The following is a 24305-nucleotide window of genomic DNA, read 5'->3' on the forward strand; positions in this document are numbered from 1 at the left end:
AGAGTCATAGTTTAATGCCAGCCCACGTAGAAAAGGCTTTGAGCTTCTATTTTTTTGCCAGCCCTGTGCTTGAGCTCAGGGCCTGAGCACTGTCGTTGGACTTTCTCAAGGCTAGAGCTCTATCACTGAGCCTCAGCATCACTTCTTGCTTTTTTCTATGTATGTGGTACCAAGGAACCAAACACAGGTCTTCATGCATGCTAGGCAAGCACTCTACTACTAGGCCAAACTTCTGGCCTGTCTATTTCTAATTAACTAGCAAAAACTATGATTGGAGGTATAGGTCAAATAGTAAAGCACCAGCCATGAATAAAAAGACTGAGCTCTCAGAATGCCCCTGAATTTGAGCCTTGGTACCAGCACATATTTAAAAAAAAAGAAAAGAAAGAAAGAAAAGAAAAAGAAAAAAAAGCAAGAGTGAGGCAAGGAAACAGGAAACATATTCTGTCTGTATACTCCAGAAATCACGGCCTTGCTGACTCTTGTCATGAGTCCAATAAGACCTTTATGGATTGCTAACTATCCAGAGCTGTGAAGTAAGACTTTTATATTGTTTAACATCACTGAATGTGTGGAACTTGTCACAGCAGCAATGGGAAACCAATACATACTCAAGAAAACATTGCAGGATGTATGTGAAACTCACTAGTATAGACCTTACAACCTTTCCAGATTAATTTCTCACACACTTTCTTCTCCCAGGTCTATCCTTTTTGAAACTGCTAAGTCTTAATCAAACTTCTATCCCTCCCCTCTCTTTGCTTAAACCCTGTCACTATGTCCTCTGAAGGTCCCACTCTTTGATAAGCTCTCCACCCTATCCTTTCAGCCTTCTCTTAGAACACACACACACACACACACACACACACACACACACACACACACACACACACACACACTTTGCTACATCCCCCAAAGGCCTCATGTCCATGGGGGCTGCTCAAGCTGTGGCTGAGGTTTTTTTCTCACATCCTAATATCCTCAGGGTGAGGAGTTATGGCTATCCTAGTCCCATCACCATGTCTTTTACACTTATCCCCTCCTGCAAGATTTCTTCTCACCGAAAGCACTGGCTACTTAGCCTTTCACACTCTCTCCTTTCTTCTGGCTAGCATCCGTCTTCCTGCCAATGGCCCCCATCATTCGTGGAAGACATGAGGCTTCATTTTTTCTGAGCAATGCCTCCCTATCTATTTGCTGGCTCAAACAACACTCTAGCCTCTTGTTTCTTTCACTTATCTTCTCCAAAGTTAATTAAGCCTTCTCTCCATTATCTACCCTCTTCCATTGCCTCATCTCTCCTTTACCATGCCTAGGAACTACGTCTTCCTAAAATCCCAGACTTGTTGAAGGTTTTCATCACTTCTTTCTCCAATAAGAGACTGAATTTAATCCGTTTATCTCCTGAGACTTCCAAATGTGTCTAATTGCCCAGCTACAAACCCACTGATAATGATTGCAATCATGATTCTTTTCCCTTCTGTAGTCTCATAATGAAACCACAGGAAACAACTGTGATGCCTACAGTGTACAGGAGTTTCTCCTCACCCACAGACAAGCGATCAGTTCTTCCAAAAAATCTGGTGTCTGTGGTATACTCCCCGATTCAATTCCAGGTTCATGACACCTACCTGGAGAAAATGTTGGCTCCCACAGGCTCCATCCTGCTCTCTCCCCATATTCCTTCCTCTTTCTCTCTCTCCTCTCCTCTCCTCTCCCCTCCCCTCCATTCTCCTCTTCCCTCCTCCTCCACCTCCTCCTCCTCCTCCTCCTCCTCCTTCTTCTTCTTCTTCCTCTCTCCTTCCCTCCCTCCTTCTCCCTCCCTCCCATCCTCCCTCCTATCCTCTCTCTCTCTCTCTCTCTCTCTCTCTCTCTCTCTCTCTCTCTCTCTCTCTCTCTCTCTCTCTCTTTCTCTTTCTCTCCTTAGCAAGAGAGATTCCCTGACATCATCAGGCTTGATTATTTGTTAGAAAAAGCTCACAGAAGTCAAGGAAATAGTTGACTAATTTGTTGCTGATTTGTTAGAAAGGATATTACAAAACAATTTGAAGCATGCACAGAGCCAAATATGTGAGGAAGGACAGTAGAGTTTCCTTGTCCTGTAGGGAAGAGACACTCTCCAGGAACCTTGAAGTGGCTTAGAGATGACCAGTCTCACTCAAATCACTAGCATACAAAAGGAATCTGAGTGGAGTTGCAAGTCAGCTCTCTGAATAAAAGAACACATGTATGTGTGTGTAAGTCACAACTTTATAACTTTCTCTCATCTCAAACACTTCTTTTCCCCGCAATCTCTCTCTACACTTGAGCCCACATCTGTGCCTATGCATAGCCTGCATAGAAACAGTTGATCTCCATGGCTTTCAGAAGAAAAATCACAAGAGCCAAAGGTATTTGTTTGGCTCGAGAAATCTCAGGCATTGTTCTCATGTGAGTATACCATACTGCCTGATGCATCTGTCATCCTTCTTTATAAAATCCCTTCCCCACAACCCGACATGATTATTTCATAGAGTTTCCTTCTGGCTCCTACCCTCCCCACTTGCTGTACTCCCACACACTCAGCTGGTGATAGCTCCTCATGCTTGATGAAAAAATATAAATCATCAGATGGGAATGCTACTGACTTCCCATCAGAAAATATACAATTTTTCATTCATTTTTATCCATCTTATTTATCCCTACATTTGTACTGGCCATTAGCCAACACTTAAGTTTTTCTATTGCTGTCTAACATGAGATTCTGCTTTGATTACACAAGGAACGACCTTTCTTCTCATCCCTTCCCTCCCACCCTCCCTCCCTTCATTCCTTCCGTCCTTCCTTTCTTCCTTTCTCTTTTTTCTTCCTTTCTCTCTTTCTCTTTCTTTCACTCTCTTTTTCTTCCTTTCTCTCTTTTATCCTTAGCATAGGTCTTTCTGGATGAAAATCCATAGCTTCAAAGACATAAAATAAAGTCTAATTTTTTAAAATCTAAGTTTGCACTTTCAGAATTCAGATAAAGACTCAGAAATGGCCAAGGGTGATACTCACCCTTGTATAGCATGTATGAGGTCCTGGATCTGAAATCCACCAGGACCACAATGGAATAAGGGAAACTAGCAAAGGATATACAGAGAAATAATTAATTGGGATAAGACAGAAGCTATGAAATGGAAAGCAATGAAAATTAGTACTTTAAAGGATCACTAAAATGACAAAACCTTAAATTGATTAAGAAAAAAATGAGAGAATACAAATTACTACTATCAGAAATAAAAAAGAATTTACAATTATAGGCTGTATAATTCCCAAAACCCACTCAAAGGAACTTTCATGATTAATTTTATATCAAGTTTAAAAATGTAAATGAAACGGGAAAACTATTCAGGCCCCAGGACTAGCAAACAAACAAAAACAAACAAAAGTATATGAAAAGTCTTGTAATTCAGCATGTATAAATTAGCAACTAAACACACTTGGAAGGTGCAGGTAGTGGTGAAGTAAAACTGACAGAACATTTGTGATTGATTGATAATAGTGTGGGAGTTGATTGCTGTGTTCTCTTTGTACTGTATATGCCTTATCCCCATCATTAAGAGTTAAAAAGCAGAACAGTCTAAAGTTTGACTTATAGACTATGATAGTGTAATTGTGTGTCACACTGTTTCCAACTTGCCTGGTTCAGATTTGCACAAAATGAAGCACATTTTGGCATCTCTCTAGTCTTACCTTTCAAATTGCCCTAACCAGTGCTAACATGCAAACAGTGCTTGCACACAACTTTTCTACTCTTATCAGTTGCTTACAGCAACGTTAGCAGTTTTATAATCTTTGTGATCATCACTTTTAATGGCTACCCCCTGGCTTCTAAATGCTGAAACTCAAAATTTATCTCATTATTTTACCTACCTGGTGCTACTCAGAATAAACACAACTGGAGTGCATCCCTCTGGTATTCTTAGTTAATTATTTATGTCATTTATGCTCATCTTGTCCTAGGGGAGATTAAAAGTGGCTTGAAAAGACACATAAACAGCAACAAGATAGAACATATTAAAAACAAAATTTCAAGAAGGGAGAGAGATGAAAATGTAGGAGGGAGAAAGAAGGATAGGAGGCAAGAGATATAGAGGGAGAGAGAGAAGGGAGAGAGGCCCCAAGAGAGGGCTAAAGGTAGTTGAATCGAGGATTAAAAGCAGGAAAAATCAGATATATTTCTTTGCCGAGGTAAAGCTTTGCAAAACACAGCCTCACGATGGCTAACTTTGGCAGTGATAAGTCTATGAATTTGGATGGGGATGGGGATGGGATAACCCCAAATTTATACAAAATAATTGTTTCTCTCTTTCTTTCTTTCTTTCTTTCTTTCACGTTTTCCTTCCTTCCTTGCTTCCTTCCTCCCTCCCTTCCTCCATCCCTCTGCCCTTCATTCCTTCTTTCCTTCCTTTGTGCTGTACTGGTGTATGAATGCATGGACTTGTGCTCTTGCTCTTTTGCTTAGCTTTTTCTACTCAATGGTGCTATGCCATTTGAATCACATCCCCACTTCTAAGATTTTGCTCATTAACTGGAGATAAGTCTCTCTTGGATTTGACTACCCCATCTTTGCACTTCTCTGTTTCCTCACTGGTGTAATGTAGAGCAACATACATGTGCCTATTGTTCTGTTGTGAGGATTTATCACTTATTCATGCATCTGACATTTATCGAGAAACAGCAGGTGAGGGCAGGGACCCTCTTCTCACAATGCTTATCTTGTAGAGGAGAGAAGAAAAGGAGAAAAAAATATAAGTAGCAATATTTCAGGTAAAGACAATGTCCACTGAGAAAGTACTAGCTGTTATGGGACTAAAAATACATCGCTACAAGCCAGATCCTAGTGGCTCACACCTGTAATCCTAATTATTCAGAAGGCTAAGGATCATGGATTCTGAGGAGTCTGAGGATCGTGGTTTCAAGGCAGCATGAGCAGGAAAGTCCATGAGACTCTTCAATTAACCACCATAAAAGCAAGTGGAGCTGAAGCTCAAGTGGTAGAGCACAGCCTTGAATGGGAGGGGGGGAGTACATTGTTGTGAGAAATAAACCAGGCACCCAAAGACAATCACCAAAAGAGTTCTAAAAACAGAGTTCTCATAGAAGTGAGCAGTACCTTGACATTAGAGGAACCAGTGAAAGGTCAGGCAGAGAGAGGGAGAAGGGTTGTATAAAGGTTACAGAGTCCCAGATGCCTACAGAAGGACAGGTTCTTGTGTTGTATGGCACAGTTGGGCAAATAGAGTTAACAATAATAGATCATAGACCTTTCAAAATAAATGCATATATGCATGTGTGAGGTCTTGGGGGAAGCCCTTTTGCACAGTTGAAAATATACACTAAAAAGTGAGTGATGGAAATGTAAAACAGGTTCTGCTGGGGTCCAAGTGGGAGTGAAGGTGGGAAGAAAGGATGAATGGCAGGAATATTCTCTATGCATGTAAGAAAATAGGAGAAATCCTGTTGGCATTGTTTTAAGGAGAGGGGAGGGAGGATGAGTGAGTGTGATGGAGGGGTTTTATTTGATTGGGGTATATTGTATGCATATATAGAGATAGCTCAGTGAGACTCTGTTGTGCAGTTAATCTATGCTAATAAAAATAAATGGCATGGGGGTAAATGGGGAGTCTGTGGAGGGGGAGTGGGAGGGGAGAAGGTGGGAGTGATGGGATCAACATATTTCATGCCCTCATAGGAAAGTAGAATAATGAAACCTATTGAATTGCTCTACAAGGGAAGAGGAAGCAAAGAAAGGATAACCTAGGGGATGAATTAGATTGAAATAAATTATATGCACATATGGGAATGTCACAATGCGACTTCTTTCTACAATTAACATATACCAATAAAAAGATTATGTAAATGGAAGTCCTTTTGCCTAGCAATTACATGCCCAAGTGTTTTCTGATGATGTGACATGGTAACTGCAACTTGCTGCCAAATGGTTCAGAAAAAAAATTAAAGTAAGAATACAGTGATGAATTTGCATTAAGGAACTGGAGATAAAGTAAATATGAATAAAATGTTAACAAAACTGGTTAATCAGAATTGAATAAACAGTATAAATAGAGCAGAAGATTTTGAATGCTGTTGCCACAAAGGCATGTTTAAGGAATGTTCATTATTTAGTTTGATCATTATTTACATGTATCAAAACATCACACTGTACCCCATAAGTATATACAATTATTATGTGCCTATTTAAAATTAGAATGGTCATTTTGCTTATATTCTTTGTGAATGTATTTATTTGTGTGTGTGCACACACATGCTGTACCAAGGCCTGAACTCAGGGCCTTTCACTCTGGCTTGCAGTTTTTGCTCCAGGATAACACTCATCATTTGAGTTTCACCTAAACTTCTGGCTTTTAGCTGGCTAACTGGAAATTGGAATCTCAGACATTTTTCTACCTGAAACTGGCTTTGAACTGAGATCTCAGCCTCCTGAGTAATTAGGATTATACCCTTGAGCCCCTGGTACCTGGTGTTTTCTGTGTTTGTTTATGAGTTTTCATTTTCATTTCTTTTTTTTCTCCATTGGGAGTGGGGCTTGAATTCTGGGCCTGGGCACTGTTCCTGAGCTCTTCAGCTCAAGGCTAGAGTCCTACATAGGTACCACTTCTTGTTTTCTGGTGGTTAATTAGAGATAAGAGTCTCATGGAATTTCATGTCTGGGCTGGCTTTGAACTTTGATCCTCAGATCTCGGCCTCCTGAGTAGCTAGGATTACATGTGTGAACCACTGGCACCTGGTGTACTGGGTGTTTATATTCTTATATAGTTGCATACTGATCAGGGAATGGTCTTCTGTAAAAGGAATGGGAAAAATAGAAAGGAGAGTCTCCTTTAGGGAAGAGTCATCTAAGCAAAGGGAACATCAATCAACAAGGGTGCTGAGAGCCAGGGAGGTAGGGCTGGACCATGGAGAGTCAGGTAGCAGAGATAACAACCCCTTTACCCACCACTCCCTGCACTTCTTCAGATCAGACATGTGTACTCATCATTATGAGGAAAAGCCCTGGCTTTTACACGGTGATGAGGACTGACACAGGTTTCAGCACATAGTCATGGGTTTACAAGTTAGAGCCTATTATTACATTCACTCAGTTTATACCCATCTTTTCAACTGTGTGCCCTAAACTTCAAGCCCCAGTTTTAAATGCAAAGAAGACCATGGTGTTACAGAGACTGTTTGGCATCCATAAAGCCAAGTTTGAAAAATTTTTAAAAGCATGTATATATTCTATATTATCTATCATCCATCTCTACCCATCATTTATATATCCATCTATCTATGTATCTATCACTGGTTGCATTTTTCCAATTAGTTCTTGATTGATATACCAAGATCTGATAGTGACATATGAGATAAAGCAGAACCAAGTTCACAATAAATCAGACCAAATAGATCCTTTGCTTATGCTGTGGGAACTTCAAAAGACTGCCCAAACAGCACAGTTACAGGTACATCACAACTAAGCCAGAAATATTCATGAAAAAAAATTGGTTCAGTTTTGGATTAATGAAACGTGACATAGCTATACATAGTATCATTCAAACTTCAGAACAAAAAGAAATCTTGCCATTTGGAATCATGTGAACTGCACTGGTAAATTTGTCACTGAAGGTGTATACTCCATGGTCTCACACAAACAATCTAAAAAATCTATAGAAGTAAATCTGGTAGGACAGTTTTCATGAGATGAATGATTGGAGAATGGGGAGAGATTGGTGAAAGCTTACAAAGTTGCAGTTGGAAGTAATAAGTGCTACAATGCAGCAACTGTTGTTAATGAAGAGTAAATTGTATATGGAAAACTGCAAACAGAATACATATTAAATACATTTCTCATTACAGGAAAAATATGTGAAGGGATGGGTAAATTACTTGGCTTGATTTAATTATCCACAGTGTATACATACATGAACACATTGCAGTGTGCACGAATATAAATGCAAATTTTTATTTGCCAATTAGGTAAATTGAGAAAGAATGCCTGATTCAGTTCTAATTCTGTCCACAGTTTACAACTCAGATTGTCTGGGATTTTCACCAGGCTCTATGGAAGGCTTTTCCTGTGGCTATCCTAACCAAAAGCTCATAGAAGAGACAAAGCTGTGCAATGTATTTCAGCCTAGCCACGAAGATTCAACTGCTTCCTGTTGATAAGTGTCGAAGGTCAAGAAAGGTCGGTTATTGTTCTACTACTTTTTAGGTTGCTTGTGGGTGCCTGGTAGATTACAATAACTTAGGAGAGATCAGCCCTATTTTAAGCCCACCTGTAACTTCTGTAAAACTTAGACCTAAGAAATCCACATCTGGAATCTGTTAAGCAAGTGACCAAAGCACTCTGTTCATGACCAAGGTGCTGGGAAGTAGGTTTACCATTTTTAAACCTGGAGTGAACAATAGTACTAGTGAATTCAGATGGGTTCATATTTGAAAGGTCGAGATAGGTGGACAAGCTTACAAACACTGAAGGTATTATTTTGTGAGGTTCTTAGTTTTGTTGACATATTATTTTTGGCTGGTTTATTTATCACAGCTTTCAAGCATCAACTCCAAAGGGCCATTACCATTCTCCAGTCAGAAAGTGGCTTGGACTATACAATGTTGAAGGCAGTATATTTAGTTTGGACTTCCTGAACTGCAGATCCTGGGCACCTAGAACAAAGAGTCTCCTCATTGCCTATTTAATAGGAGTTTCGTTTGGTTTTGGTCTTGCTATCTTTCCCAGCTCCTGCCTCCCATCTTGTAAGGACTTGTGGTGTTCAGAGCTGCATCAACCAGGTTATAATAACAGAGCCATCTTGCTGTCATGACAGGGTTGGCACATTCAAAGGATGAAAAGCTTTGGACCTAGTAGACATGGTTTGACAGCTGAACCTGATGCAGACCCAAGCTTTCCTTCTGCAGACTCTGGGTTCTGAGAGATTATTAAATGTCTATGTTTAAATCTTTGCAAGCCACCAGCTGTTACTTGCAGCCAAAGCCACTGTACCCTGAAACAAGTTCCTATCACCTTACTTTCCAAATGCATGTGTTAGGCAATTGCATTGCAGAATTTGACCTCATCATTTAAAAGTAGAACTTGGGTTTCTCTTTGGGGCTGTTCTGTGTCTCTCTCTGTGTGTATATATGTGTGTACATACACGTATGCATGTACATATGAACATGTATACCAGTTCCAAGCTTGAGCTCAAGGCTTCCACTCCTCACTGAGCTTCCTTGCTTATAACTGCCATTCTACCATTTAAGCCACTTAACCACTTAACCTGACTGTCTGGACATAGAGTCTCCTGGGCTTTTCTGTCCTTTGAACTGATACTCACCAGATCTCAGCCTCCTAAAGGAGCTAAAATTTTAGACATGAGCCATTGGTGTCTGGATGGCTTGTTTTTTGCTTTGTCATCTCACTAATGAAGTTACCTCAGGTTTTATATTTGCTATAAAATGTTATCTGTCATACATAGAAATTGTATTTGTCACATTAGGGAAGCCATCACTACCTTTTTAATGATAGTAAAAAAAAAAAGATACCTTCAGGCTTGCTACTTTACCTATCAGTTCTCAACCAACAATAAGCAATTTCATGGAATAACTAGAATACACAAAGTTTGTGTGGTCATGAGACAAGACCATAAACCATGCCCAATTCACATTGGAAGACACGTTATATCAATCCTTTCAGGGGTTAAGTCAGAATAGACAAAGACAAAAAAGAAAAACAGTATATCATGTAAATGAATCAAATCACCAAGGTTGACAAAGACTTAGCCTAATCTTTGCAGGGGTTCCACGGTTCAAGTTCTGACAGCTGACACAACAAAGACGGCAAATGAGGTACTTGCCATCTGTGGCTATTATCTGATCTCTCAAATTTCTCCTGGCAGGGATAACTCTGTGGGGCCTGTCTTTTCTCTTCTCTGTTTTAAAAGATGATTTATTATAGGATCTTTCGTAGAGGAGGTTGCAGATACAACACACATTCATGTACTGGTTGCCGATACTTGAGGGTTGTTGACATTTTGCCATGGGCTTTAGATGTGAGGGAAACAAATGTTACAGACGTTCCAAAACTCTACCTCATCTTGGCTTGTTTTCCTTTGCATTTTTCATGTGGGGGGGTCATCTTTGCCAAATTTAGGATCTAAAATTTTTTCCCTATTTTGGCAGCTGTGAAGCAGAAGTCTGCCATGAAAACACCTTTGGGTTAGCAGAGTGAACTCAGACACATCAATGAGGGGAACCCACCCCATTCACCTGACCCCTTGCCATTGTGAGGGGGGTCACACCTTTCCCCCGTGTTCCATTTTCTGATGAACTAGATGGTGTCATTCTCAGATGATGCTTCTGGTTCTTGGAGGTGCTTGAGGTGACTTTCAAGATTAGTCTTTGGGGAACTGGCATAGCAATTAGCCTAGTTCCCAGGCTCAGGTTTCTGAGTGAATTTCTAGAGTCTCCAGCCTATACCTCCTTGTCCCATTTATACAAGGGAAAGGGCCTGGGTATGTGAGGACTCGGAGCAGCTCTCAGCTTTAAGCTTGTAGATGTAGATATTTCCTCGATATCTTCCACATCTACCCCCACCCTGACTCTGGCCTGAGTCTTTCTGTATTGCTGTCTCCAGAGCTGCCTCCTGTCTCCTTCCTAGATAGGAATGACAGTAAGTAGACTCACATTCTGCTGAGTCTCTTTGATTCTCAACTCAAGTGCTCTCTTCTTGGCTCTTTCTCCTGCTCCCAGCGCCACTTCTCAAATGTCCTTACTCGACTACTACAACCTTACTAAAAATTGTTCCCCAAAGGAAAATTGGAACTTTTCCAAGCATGTTTCCTCAGAGACAGAAACATAATGTTACACATAATACATGCAACCATTGAGAAGTGTTCTTCCTTGTCCTTGAAATACTAGTCTAATGAGTCTTGAGTTGGGAGAAGTGGCTTCTACTTAACAATCTGATGGCACAATGCCTATAGTACTCACACTCGGGTGGGTGAACAGAATGGAATGTTTGAACTCAAGTTCAACATTAGCCCCCCAGAAATAAAATGCAATTCTGTATCAAAATGTGTGTGTGAGGGTGGCATACAAAGTATGATATTCCACCTCTGAAACAGCAGCTAGCTACTTTGGGGAGGGCCAGAGAGAGGAGGAACATAGTCTGAGTCCATCTGGGGAAAAATCAGGAGTCCCTATCAAAAACAAAGACTGAAGAAAAAAGGGACTTGTGATGTGGCTCAGAAGGCAGAGTATCTTTAGTCCAGCCCCTAGAGTCACATTTAAACAAATGGACATATGAATAACAGGGGGAGATGGGGACCTAGCTCAGTAGTAGAGCGCTTATCTAACATGTGCATAGCTCTGGGATTTATCCTCTGTACAGAGAATAAAAAGAAAGTTATTTTTTAAAAAAAACCTGGAAAACAGAGAGTGCAAAGGAAGGGATAGCATTGTTCAAAAAGAAATGCACTCTTTTTTTTTTTTTTGGTTGTGGGGCTTGAACTCTGGGCCTGGGCACTGTCCCTGTCCCTGAGTTCAAGGCTACAACTCTACCCCTGGACCCACAGCACCACTTCCCATTTTCTAGTGATTTGATTGGAGATAAGTATCCCATAGACTTTAGTGCCTGGGATGGCTTCAAACCTTGATCCTCAGATCTCAGCCTCCTGAGTAGCTGGGATTACAGGTGTGAGCCACCACTCCTGGCAAGAAATGTGCTCATTACTTGACATGTAAAACTGTAACCTCTCTGTACATTATCTGTATAATAATAATAATAACAATGAATAGTTGCAAAAGAAAAAATGCCCTGAAAACAATATTTTCCACCTTGTGAATTCACTAATTCAACTAGATGTCTTGAGATTGTCTTTCCCTTAGAGTGGCACAACAAAAGAAGGAAGAGCTACCTGAATGCCCCATTACCATTTATTTTGGTGTAACTTGTGGTGCCTTCACCCAACTCAAATCAATGCCACATACACTTAGGCACTTGAAGCAATTTAACACAGCCCATGTGAAACCAGAAAGGCAATCCCCCTTCCTACCTGCTCCTGCCCCCCGAAAAAAAATATGATGGTGCTGAGCCTTCTTCAATCCCAATAAAAAGGTTCTGGAAAACAGAGAGTATTACAAAGACCAGGCCTCTTCATATTAAGGTGATGAACTTGGCCCCGAGGCTTTACCAGTTTTATCACTGAATGCCTCACAACCTAAGAACTCAACCAGACCTGAGAAAAATCAGAATAGGCTAACACCCAACCTCTCATGTGGGAGATTTGATCAGAAGCAGGAGTCTTTAAAATTAGCAGTTTTTCAAAATCCAAGTTCTACAGACATGACACAATACAATGAGAGCCTTGTAGATGGGGTCTCAGCAGTCCTAGGAAAAGCACAACCAGAGAGTTAAAGTTCATGCCGAGAACTGAAGAATAACTTGAAATATGAAGGCAAGAGCCAGATATGAAGGGACAGAAGCCTTGCAATTCTTCCCCCAAACCCAGTTCAGCGTTTGATATGTGTTCAACAGAAAAAGGGTAATCAACAGCCTGGTGGCACACAGTGGAACTTTTGACACTGGTCAGCATCACAGTCATATAATAAAATCAACGCTGCCTCTCTCACAGAGATAAACAGACTTTTTAAATCTTTTAATCACTCATTGCTTTCTTGCTGTGAGGAAAAAGTTGTCCATTCTGTATGGTTCTGTCCAACCCCTTTCTAATTCCCAGTGTCACAAATATCCACAGACAATATTAATGGAATAAGTACCATTCTGATGTAACAAATACAGGGTACAGCTCTAGTCTGAAGACTACATTTTTCCCATTTTTAGATATCAGGACAGTGCTTGCCCATTCTGGGCTTTCTATCACATTTTCCTTTCTTTTGCAGGAAATTTTGGAATTCAGTCATCATACACTAGACTTCATAATTTTGAAGGTAAGAGTTTGTAAAGCCCAGGTCTCAAAGAGTCCTTAAAATTGGCAGGTTGAGTGCTTTTTGTTGTTTGTTCTGTTTTGTTTTGTTTTTGTCAGTCATGGCATTTGAATTCTGGTCCCGGGTGCTGTCCCTAAGCTCTTCAGCTCAAAATTAGTGCTCTATCATAGCACAACTTCCAGCAGGTTGAGTCTTTAACTCCTACTTCCTGTGTAGAGAACAGAAAATGATTCTCTCTCTTTGCCATTTCTCTCTACTTTAGCCCTGTTAGGCTAAAATAAACCCTTTGAAACATTTTTAAAAAAGAAAGTTGTTTTTTTTCTGAGATTCTCCCTTGTACATGGCTTTAAGTGTCTCATATGCATGGTTCACACATCCTTCTTGTTTAAAGATAACTTTCCTAATGCAGAAAAATAAAGGAACAAAGTAAAAGCTGGGTCTCATTTCTAGTGATCTATTCAATAATAATATTCCTCCCCATGTAGTTTAATGAAATGTGATTAATACAAACTTGGAATTCATTAGAGTGACTTACATTTTTTGGCTATATATTTTCATTTGTAGCCTATTTTAAATATAGGTTTGCGTTTGTCTCAGAACTGGACAAAGAAAGACTTTTTTTAAAAAATGTGTTATTAAAGGAATGGAAGAAATCATCCATGAATTTAAAAGAAATTGTTACAAACATATCTATACCTATCAACCCTCCAACCAACCTACGAACTTATCTATGTCTCTGTCTATTTATTTCTCTGTCTTCTACTGTTTATATCTAGTCAAAACAAATGGTTTAAAGCTAGAGAATCCAATTGAGGGCCAGGATGCCCCTCTCCCATTCTGCTTATTGATGGGCTGAATGATTTTGGTGGATACACTGGCCTGAATGTCAGCACTTATTAGTTGGAGATTGATTTACCACTTCAATTAGACAACTCTCCCCAACTGCTTCTCAGACACCCTGGAGACCAAAACAGATCAAACTGCAGATAAAGTTCTTACTTGGAAAGGCACTTTCACATTTTCCTGTTTGCATTTAGTTCTTTTCTGGCCAGCTGCCATGGTCATTTCTCAAGAAGCTTATTTAACTTAAAGGTTTTGGACATTGACTAGAAATGAAGACGCTGTTAGGTGAGTAAATAATATTGAATGGAGCAAGCTCCCTACCTTGTGGTCCTTCCTTGCATTCTGAAAGGAGTTCTCCTTACACAGACAGTTCACCAGAGGGAACAATGTAGATAGTTCTGAAAGACAAGGCTCAAAGGGGACCAAGAAAACAAGGAGCCTGCTGGAACAAGTATGATTTGAACAACTGTTGGACTTAGATTGTTCAATAGCATGTTGACAGCAGTAAGGGAAAGGATAGGTCACTTCTGAGAAAAGATCCAATGAAGCTAAAGGTCTAGAGGTGGGAAGCTGAAGAGACTATTTGAGTATATACACAAATTTAGTGTACAAGACATGCACCTCCATTGATGTTAGCACTATCTTTCTACCAATATGGTAGAATCTCCTGGTTAGAAATGTAGCCCCTAAGGCCCCACAGCACCTAGTGAGCCTGTATCTGCATTTTAAGGAATGTCTAGGTGACGTGTTATGCATGCTCCCACTGAAAAAGCATGACCTTAGCCATCATCCATGTTGCCTTTCACTTATTACCCCTGATATCCTGCGACAAAGCCTGACATTTTCATTCTCTGGAGAGCTAATTCTAAATCTTTAAGAAATGCACGTAAAATGTGGATATTCTGAAGCTTCCACTTCAATAATTTCAATAATGTGGCTATTACTCTTGACTCATTGCCTGGGGGGAGTTAGTATTCCTCCTTTCATGGAGCCTCCCCAGCCTTATCCCTTTCTCCCCAAGGGTTTTGAAATCTCTGACTTTTTCCTGTCATTTTAAAATTAATTTTTTATGTTCTTGGTTTTTCCTTCATTAACAATGTGGGGTGTTTTCCTAACCACATTTACCACAATTATTTCATCCAATATGCATGTGTGTTTTCAGTTGAGTCGTGGTCGATTATATACATGCTTGTACAGCTCTCCTATGGAAATGTGAAGACCAATGTGATGATTTAAAGGGGTGTGACCTCTGTGAGGAGCAAGCCATGAGGGCCCTGATCATGAGATGTGTGCCTTTCTAAAGGCCTAGAGACATCAAGACGTTTTCCCTTTCACCATGTGAGGACACAGCTAGGAAGTCTCCCTAATTCCTGAAACTTCTGTCACTTTGATCTTCTACCTCTCAATTATTTTTTTAATTGAAAAACAAATTCCAGTCACTTTTAAGCCATCTAGGCTAGGGAACTTGCAGACAAGCTATAACCATAAGTTCCTTACCCCATAACCAACTATTCATAAGTCTTGGAACTTAGTTTCCGGTCTCCCTGGTATCTTACCTTCTTGAATAGAGTTTTAAGGGTAAGTACAAGGGCCATGTGCTTCTTAAGCTGCATCCTTCTTGGAAAAGTATAGATTGACAAAGAGGCACATTTTTTTTGGTTTGAATCTTCTCCTCTCGAAAATTCCTAAGCAGTCTTTATTGTCTTTGATATGTAATATTGAAGTCAAATCTGAGATTAGTTCAGGTTCTTTCTCTTTGAAGATGAGATTAGCTTGTTCTACCCAGATGACGGATAGTCGGATTCTTTATTTCTTAAAAAGTCTGTCACCAGAAAATGATTAGTATATGAATATGTGAACAAATTAGTATAGCATAAACTAGGTTGGCTCTATTGTTTTTGCCTGAGAATGGTGAATTCTTTTGATGTGTAAATTTGGAGATTTTTCTCTAGATTTTAAGTGATCTCTTTATATACATTTGTGGGAGGGAGGGGTCGTGGGGCTTGAACTCAGCCTGGGCATTATCCCTGACCTCTTCAGTTCAAGGTTACTACTGTACCCTTGGGCCAAGCCCCACTTCCTGTTTTCTAGAGGTTAAAGGGAGGTAAGAGTCCCAGGTCCTTTTGTGCCTGGGCTAGCTTTGAACCTTGATCCTCAGATCTCAACCTCCTGAGTAGCTAGGATTACAGGTGTGAGCCATCACACCTGGCTTCTTTATATACATTTAAAAAATATTTTCTTTTGTTTTATCTTTTCTTTGAGAATGCTGACTATATAAAATATATGTACACATATATATATTTCCCATCTACCTTTAATATGACAATTTCTGATTCTGTCCATCTCTTTGTTCTATTTATCTGCTTGATGGCTGATTTCTTAAAATAAAAACTCTAGCCAGGTGTGGTGGCTCATGCCTATAATCCTAGCTACTCAGCAGGCTGAGATCTGAGGATGGCGGTTCAAAGCCAGCCCGGGCACTAAAAAACATGAGACTCTTATCTCCAGTTAATCACTAGAAAACAGAAAATGGGGCTGTGACTCAAGGGGTAGGGTGGTAGAATTGAGCTAAAGAGCTCAGGGACAACACTCAGGCCCAGCAGTAAGGTGGTGGCCCTGAGCTGGAGAGCTCCGGGATAGTGCCCAGGCCCAGAGTTCGAGCCCCATGACCGACAAAAAATAAATAAATATAAATATAAATAAAAGCTCTATAATTTAAAGCATCATATAACTCAGTTTTTGCAGCTTCTTGCTTCTAATTTCCACTACACATTCTAAGTGAAATCATTTCTCTCCTACCTTTTGCTTTAAATATCCCATAACATGTTCCCTCTCAACTTATTATCTTGTCATCACTATTTTTTTACTGTTTCTTTAAAAAAATATCTGGGTAGGTATAGCATAAATATATTTTTGGAGTTCCATCCTTACAGTGGATTCATCTTTGTTTCTTCATTTATTATTTACCTAGCTGTTTGTTTTCTCCTTTGCTGTTTCATACATTGTGGTGATTAATCTTGATTGCCAATTTGATTAGATTGAGAAGTGCCTATGAGATTAGTTAGCAAAGTACACTCTGGGTACTTTGTGAAGGGCGTTTCCAGAGAGGATTAGCTGAAGTGGGGAGACCTACCCTGAATGTTAATGTTACCATCCCATAGGATGAAGGCCAAGCTAGAATAAAAGAGGAAAAGGGAAAGAGCCAGCATCCAAGGTTCTGTCTTTCTTTCTGTCCCTTTCCCACCGTGAAGGACTGAAGTCTCTGAGGCTGTAGCTGAAATGTCTTTCATCCTCTTCAGTTGTTTCCTCATGTATTTGTAACAGCAATGAAAGGTCAGATCAACAAATGCAGTAAAGTCCAATGCATTCTACTATTGTTTGCTCTGTGGTATGCTCTTGCTTCATTTTACTCAGATGGAAGCAGACAAATCATCTCTAATAAACAGAATAGGAGATTGTCTTGTGGCCCACTTTCTTCCTACCTTGTTCTAATTGGTCTGGTCAGCACTTGCTGAGACTGTACAAATGCTGAGAAGTATGAGAAAGGGGATTGAAGTTCCCATGGAGAACACAATTGTATATTTTATTTTCTTTGAGTTCATTGAAACTGCACACGGAAAACAAGCATTCCCTAAGCTCTTCTGCTTGGACAAGCTCCACCATGTAAAAGCCAAGTGACTTTAGTTCCTTTTTTATCCATCAGATTTGAGAAAAAAACATTTCTGAATGTGATGCGCTCCAGGAACTTTAGCCAAAAGATCTACTTTGTGTGATTCTCCACACACCCCCCACCAGTGCACAGTGAAGGAATTGCTGTCAGTAGTGAAATTCCCAAGATCTCCTAATTTGCTCTTTTCCTTAGACCTAATCCAGCACAGTAGAGGGGGTTATTTTGTTTCCTCTCTTACTCTACACACACACACACACACACACACACACACACACACACACACACACACACACACACACACACCAGAGAAAGCCCTGGATCATGGTGGAGAAAAATGATACCTTTCCAACCCAGCTGCATGGCCTGGGAAAGCTGTTAACACGATGGTTTAGACTGGATTATACTTTATACTTATAAAGGATAACCTGTAACTCAGGAATAGCCTGAGTTAAACCTTTAACTTACAAGCATCAGAGATAATAGAGGAAGGTGTTCTACTTATCCAAGTGGAGATGCTGGTACTCTGAGTTGATAGATGATATGGGAACTTAGGAAAGAAAATACGTTTGGGAATCACAAAAACATTAGAACAATGGGACTTAGGTGTTGTTTGGATGAGTTAGATCAGCCAAAAAGAGGAAACATTCAGGAGGGGAAAGCTGAGAGAAGGGAGTGACTGTTAAAAAGGAAATGTACTCATTTCCTAACTAATGCCACTATAATCCATCTGTATATCACCTTTACAATAACAATTTGTAAAAAATTAAGAGGAACCCTGGGTTTATTCAATAATTATTTTGGGCCGGGAGTTTGGCCTAGTGGTTAAAGTGCTTGCCTAGCATGCATGAAGACCCGGGTTCGATTCCTCGGTACCACATACATAGAAAAAAGCCGGAAGTGGTGCTGAGGCTCAAGTGGTACAGCTCTAGCCTTGAGAAAGTCCAAGGACAGTGCTCAGGCCCTGAGCTCAAGCCCAGGACTGGCAAAAAAAAAATTATTTTGGCAACATATAATAACATTTATGGAGTTACTGCATCCAAAATAGCTATGCAACATGGAATGAAAAGCTCAGTGAACAGTTGTATAGGTAAGCTGAAGATCAGTAGAGAAATACGGGCTGGCAAAATAGATTCCAAAACTGATCCTGCAACGATAGTCCTAGGAACTTTTGGAACTGTGTATCATTCTTTTCCAATGTTCTCTCTGCTCCCCCCCCTTTTTTAATCCTACTTGCAGAAATGGATAGCTTTCAACCTATGTTCTTTGTCCTTCCTAGACAAAGAATTAAAGTGTAATTCATAGATAGCCTCAAAGTTAAAGGTGTAGCCACATGTGGTCAAATCAGACAATGGTGTGTGAGTGCTATATCTTAAGCCCAGTCTTTCATCCTCTGATGGTCCTGTGACAGACAGACCTGGAACTTTGGGCATCACCTGTTAAAGATGATGGAGTCTGGGGACCAAGACATGAGAAAGGGTATCAATGTATGTGAATTAATGCACCTTCTATCTGGTGAATATAATGTAACCCTTCTATTAATTACAATAAAAATATATAAAAAGAGATGATGGAATCAAACCACAATAGGAACTTCAAACAATCGTGAATTCCAAATAGCCAGTCATTTGTTCTGATAGAAATCCTAACACCACATTATTTTAACTGTATGATTTTGCTTCATTAATTTATTAACTGTATGAACAGGTCACTATTTTTAGGACCATTAGGATACTACGTAATTTGAATAGAATTTCAAAAGGATGAGGGAGACTGATTTGAGGGAAAGAAATTCTGTATTTCTGTGTTAATACAACATTATAGAAGAATGGTAGAGATAAAGCAGGACATTGGGTCACAATAATCTGTTCATTATTTATTAACTCAACACTAGCTTCAGAAGTATTCATTTATAAATCTTTATATTAGTTTTTATGATAAATATAAAAGTAGCTATCATATGGCTGACTAAATTAAAATATAGTGGAGAGGACATCACTTTCAACAACGAACTAAAATGAATTAATTTCCAAATATGTGTCATTTTATACATTTATTAAAGTATCATTTTAAAATATAGTAGAGAGGATATAACTTTCAACAACAGATTAAAATGAATTAATTTCAAAATATGTGTTATTTTATACATTTATTAAAGTATCATTTTAATGTGATTCTCACTAGCTTCTAAATGTTAAATAAAAGTTTATCATTTGAGTCAAAATCACTTGAGATAATTGAAAACACTTATATATGTTATTTCTTTCTAAGAATTAATTTACCCTCCTACTAATTATGGCTATTAGTAATCAAACAGACAAATTTAAGTATCTATCAATCCATCTAATGTTTTAAGGACATACATGTTACTCTGTAATTCCACACGAATATAATTTTACCCTAATTTATATCATTTCTACAATATAATTGGGAATGAAAATGGACAAAAAGAAAAAAATGCATTGATATTGAGCATCAAAATTGCATTTGTGGATAAAGAAACAGACACACAAAATCTAAGTTTGAGACTTCATCCAAATCATGTAGTATGTTGGTGAAAGTGTAGGATGAGATATGGTTCCATACAAAGGCAAGATGCTGGGAATCAGAATTATCTAGTAAAGATGCTTTATACAACTGGAAGCCTTTAGAGCTTCCAGTTGGAGAACTGGATACTCTCTGAACAAAAGGTGTAGATGATGGCATATGTGGTTATTACTGATCTGGCTTGGCACCCACTAGCATCCTCTGGTATATAATTGTTTTGGTTTGGGTTGTGGAGCTTGAACTCAGACCCTGAGCACTGTCACTGAGCTCTTTTGCTCAGAGCCAATGCGCTAACACTTGAGCTACAGTTCCACTTCTCGTTTATGAGTAGTTAATTGGAGATAAGAGTCTCACGAGACTTTTCTGCCCAGGGCTGGCTTTGAACAGAGCCTCCTCGGTAGCTAGGATGACAGTTATGAACCACCAGCCCCCAGCTAGCCTCTGATATTACTGGCACCCTCAGTCTTCTCAGGCAAGTATTATTTGCTTTGCCTGAGAACTGTTTTCCAAAGGAGAGGGGATATGTATTTTGCCTGTGTATTTTCAGTGTCAGCCTCTCTGTCACAGGACTATGGACAAATGCTATGTGGTCTCATGGTTTGCTTAGCTCCTTTAAAAGTAGTGAGCCACACCTGACCAATCTTCCTGCCATGAATCCCCAGAGCCTCTTGAAGTTGCAAAGTGTTAGGACTGATTAGATTTCTTGTGGGAATTCATAGAGGGACTGTAGTCTGTATTTTGTTTGCACACGAATGAAATAAATGTTCATAGTATCACTTCAACTATGCACAATTAATTCTGACTTTACTTTTGGGGTGAAATATTTTCATGAAATTAAGGGCAAGGAAGCACTCAGCAGGCAAACAGAGCCTATAACAATACAAGGCTGACTTGAGAGCTTTTCCATATCCACTGTGCTGAGTAATGCATCTGTGGGAATTTAAAATATTTTTTTCTAAAATTTCTAAAGTAGCTTCAACCACAGAACTGGCATCGTCAGAACTGCATGTAATTAATCCATGAATAAAATGAGCTTCTTGTAATTTTCTTGTCCCAAGAGTTGGGATTGCTGGGAGGATTGGTCCATGTTCTATTCAGATACCACTGTAATGTACTGTTCATCAAAGTCCTAGAAGAAAACAGAATCCATCATGGTTGGCTGGTTGAAGAGAAGCCTGTGAAGGAATCACTACCAAGCGTTAGTTGGATTCAGAGTAAACTAAAGGATGTGGTGTTATCCTAAGACCAGCAACAGTGGGGAAGTTATGACCTCCTGGGGCTGGAGTATGGAGTGTTAAGACCTATGGGAGTCAGAGCTATGGAGTAGAGACCACCCAGTTGGGGCAGCCAGCATGGAGGAAAGACAAAGATGTAGTGCTAAACCGGAGCAAGACAGAGACAGAGACAGCGACAGATAAGAACAGAGGAAGGTAAAATTGGATGAACGTCTCCTCTGTTTTTCCCATCACCTGCCAATATTCTCATTGACTGAACCTAACCAGAACCCATCTGGAAAGTGACTTTTGGGTAAAAGAGGATGTGAGGCAGAAGGAAGAAGGGTGGAGAACGGGTCTGACAAAGGTTCTGGGAGGAAAGTTGGCAGATGGACAGGCATCACACAGGGTCACTGTTTGCTGTGAAGTTCTGCTTTGAAAAGGAAAAAGAAAAAAAAATCTTAGTAGTCTCCAGTGTGTGGGTTTGGGACAAAATATTCCCTGAACACATGCCAGGGAAGAGGAGAACACTGGAAAAACAGTTCAGAAGGAGGTCCATGCAAAGTCCTTGGTCTGACCCTGGGTGGAATGCTTCTGCTCTGTCCAGGTTGATGCGATGGAGGCTCGTAAGGCTTCAGATCTGTGTCCTTGGCCCACCTTCTCGAGGAAGAGCAATATGTGACTGTCTTTGATTCCATGTCTCCATGGCTTTATCACCTCTGAATTACTACAGTAGCCTCATCCCTGGTCCTGGAATCTCTGAACATGTCCCCGTTTACCACAACTGGAATGATCTAAAATGCAAGTCTCATAAAATAAGATTCATAGCCAGCTCATGCCTGTAATCCTAGCTACTCAGGAGGCTGAGATCTGAGGATCACAGTTCAAAGACAAAGCTGGCACATAAAAGTTCTATGAGACTCTTATCTCCAAATAACCACCAGAAGATGGGAAGTGACACTGTGGCTCAAGGGGTAGGGTGGTAGCCTTGAGCTGAAGAGCCCAGGCTCAGAGTTCAAGTCCCACGACTGACAACAAAGAAAAAAAAATCCTGCTTCTAGCCCTATATGGCTCCATTATCCCCATTCCAAATTCTTATACATGCTTTACCATCTGGCTTCTACCTACCTTGAGGCCATCATTCTCCAACACCATCTGTCTATCTAACATACATATACACCCAAATGCATGCGTGATACCAACTCCTGCTTCCAGGTGTGGGTTCTGTAGTATTGTCCATCCTCCTGTTTTTACATGGGCCTTTGCCTTTTCTGACTTAGAGTTCTGTGATATAGAGGCTCATTTCCCTTCACTGAGGTTTTTTTTTAAAACATCTGAGAAGAAAACAGGCCTGAAATGTTTGCTGCAGAGGAAGTGTATGGTATTCTCATTACATGTGTTCCTTCTTTTAATCATTGGGAAAGAAGTCTCATAAGTAATGTTTAGGATTTCCCCGGGGATGCATAATAATTGAGCCAGTCTCCCAATTCAGCAACCCTCCTGGGAGTTCCCTAGCTCTTACTCCAGGGCACAGATGCTAGGCCAGAAATCAGACTCCGAGAGCAAAGCCTAGGAGGCAGGACTGCCTTGTGGGTCACATCAGGGAGGATAAAAAAGGCTCCAAGGATGAGTTTGAGAACATTTAATAGCTATTTATTTTCATTTTATTTTTAATACTTTTGTTATATTTAAGTAGTTGTACAAAGAGTTGTTACTTAGCAGAAAAGTTTCTGAAGACAATATGTCTTGATCAATGTCACCACTGCTTACCCACTCCTCCCCTACAAACCCCTTCCCTTCTTTTTCTTTTTCCTTTTTCTTTTTTTGTGGGTCTTGGGCTTGAATTCAGCCTGTGTGCTGTCCCTGAGTTCTGCAGCTCAAGGCTATCACCCTATACTTGAGCCAAGCCCCACTTCCCATTTTCTAGAAGTTAATTGGAGATAAGAGTCTCAGGTCCTTTTGTGCCCAGGCTGGCTTTGAACCTTGATCCTCAGACCTCAGCCTCCTGAGTAGCTAAGATTACAGGTGTGAGCCATGGCACACCGATTTCCTTTTTCTCTTCTCTTTCCTCTTCTCTTCTTTCTTCTTCTCTTCTCTCTTTTTTTAATCCTCTTCCTTCCTTCCTTCCTTCCTTCCTTCCTTCCTTCCTTCCTTCCTTCCTTCCCTCCCTCCTTCCTTCCCTCCCTCCCTCCCTCCCTCCCTCCCTCCCTCCCTCCCTCCCTCCTTCCTTCCTTCCTTCCTTCTTTCTTTCCTTCCTTTCTTCCTTTCTTCCTTCCTTTCCTTTTTGTTGTTGTTGGTGGTGGTATTGAGAATTGAACTCATGCCCTGGATGGTTTTCCAATGGCTAATTGGAGATAAGATTTTTCCTGTCCAGGCTGCAATTCTCAGATCTCAGCCTCGCCCACCCCCAAGTAGCTAGGATTATAGACATAAGCTACCAGTACCCAGCATCACTTTTCTTAATTTTTTTTTTGCCAGTCCTGGGCTTAAGGCCTGAGCCCTGTGCTTGGATTTTTCTCAAGGCTAGAACTCTACCACTTGAGCCTCAGCACCACTTCCAGCTTTTTTCTATGTACGTGGTACCAAGGAATCAAACCCGGGTCTTCGTGCATGCTAGGCAAGCACTCTACCACTAGGCCAAACTCCCAGCCCAGCTTTTCTTAATTTTGTAGATATGTATCGAATTCATTATTGTTTTCTCCCTCCTTCTCCCAGTTTCTCTTCATTCATCACCCCCTCCCCTTTTCTTTGTCCCACCCTAGTCCTTTCAAGTACCTATTTCCTAATGTTTCTTTTGTTGAACTATGATTTTGCCTCTTGAAGAAATTATACCACTTGAGTTCACAAAAGAAAAATCGGAATATCTGGATATTGGATTTATACTTACATGTTTTGTAGTTGTTACTGAATATACAGACAGCAACATCTGTTAAATCAAAAGGGGGAATCGTATTACTTTGTAATAGAAGACACTAGTTCACCGAAGAAACTAGTTAGGATACTTAATTTTAAAATATTGAAAAGAATAAGGCTATGCTTCTTTGGTCTGGCTTACTCTGCTTAATATAATTTTT

Source organism: Megascapheus bottae, chromosome 17, assembly GCF_031878675.1.
Source record: "Megascapheus bottae isolate mThoBot1 chromosome 17, mThoBot2.hap1, whole genome shotgun sequence".
NCBI lineage: Eukaryota > Metazoa > Chordata > Mammalia > Rodentia > Geomyidae > Megascapheus > Megascapheus bottae.